At 41.1% G+C, this 1,196-nt stretch overlaps 1 pseudogene; it reads left to right on the top strand.

Annotated features, from left to right (window-relative positions):
- LOC101849765 overlaps nucleotides 1-478 on the top strand; it is a 25,476-nt pseudogene extending 24,998 nt beyond the window's left edge.
- Nucleotides 479-1,196: the final 718 nt, after the last annotated feature.

The following is a 1,196-nucleotide window of genomic DNA, read 5'->3' as shown; positions in this document are numbered from 1 at the left end:
ACATGTGTGTGTGTGTGTGTGTGTGTGTGTGTGTGTGTGTGTGTGTGTGTGTGTGTGTGTGTTGAGTATACAATTTTGATGTAACAGTGTTGATATGGTAGTGCCTTGTATTTATATTTCCTGACGTAGAAGCATGTATTAATTTGCTCCTCTTGGGGATTCAATAACATTTATCTTATCTTATCTTATCTTATCTTATCTTATCTTATCTTATCTCGTCTGACCTTATCTTAATTTATCCTATCTTATATTTCATCATCTCATATTATCTTTCTCAACTTATCTTATCTTATCTATCTTATTTTACCGTATCGTATCGTATATTCTCTTATCTCATCTCATCTTCACTCAACACTCCTCCTAAGGTGACGCAAACAGTGAGGGAGAGAGTGACGGAAGCCGGAGAGATTCGCTCATTGAACGCAAGAAACACCTTATGAGAACCATCACGGAAGCCCACGATCTTTCTACAGGAAAGGTAGCAGCTTACAGTGACTTTTAAATTAGATGAAACTGCCCGCCTTCCTTTCACCCCCCCCCCCCCCACACACACATATATGCCTTCAATCCCTCTGCAACACTTCCTTCTTTAACAGATAGGCTAACTATTCAAAGCAATAACACGTTGTTTGCTTTCTATATCTTGAATGGTCTTGAACAATCTATCAAGCGATCCACCAATCTATCATTTAACCAACCAACCAAACTTCAACCTACCAAAAAACCTACCAGTCAATCAACCAACCTATCAAACAATCTATCAAGCGATCCACCAATTCATCAACAAACCAGTCAACTTATCAACCGATCTATCAACCAATCTATCAGCCAACTAATCAATCAACCTATCAATCAACCAGCCAACCAACCGACCAACCAACCAACCAACCAACCAGCCAACCAACCGACCAACCATCCACCTAATCATCCAACCAACCAACCAACCAACTAACAAACAAACAAACAACGAGCCACCCTCCCACCCAACCAACCAATTATCCAGCAAACAAAAAAACAAAACAAAAACAACCATCCGCCTGCCCAACCAACCAATCAACCAACCAACCAACGAACCAATCAACCAACCAACAAACTAACCAACCAATCAACCTACAAACAAACAAGCAACCACCCGCCCAACCAACCAACCAACCAACCAACCAACCAACCAACCAACCAACCAACCAACCAACCAC

The sequence above is a fragment of the Aplysia californica genome, unplaced genomic scaffold (assembly GCF_000002075.1).
Source record: "Aplysia californica isolate F4 #8 unplaced genomic scaffold, AplCal3.0 scaffold00173, whole genome shotgun sequence".
Taxonomy (NCBI): Eukaryota; Metazoa; Mollusca; class Gastropoda; order Aplysiida; family Aplysiidae; genus Aplysia; species Aplysia californica.
This window is presented reverse-complemented; position numbering and strand designations above follow the sequence as displayed.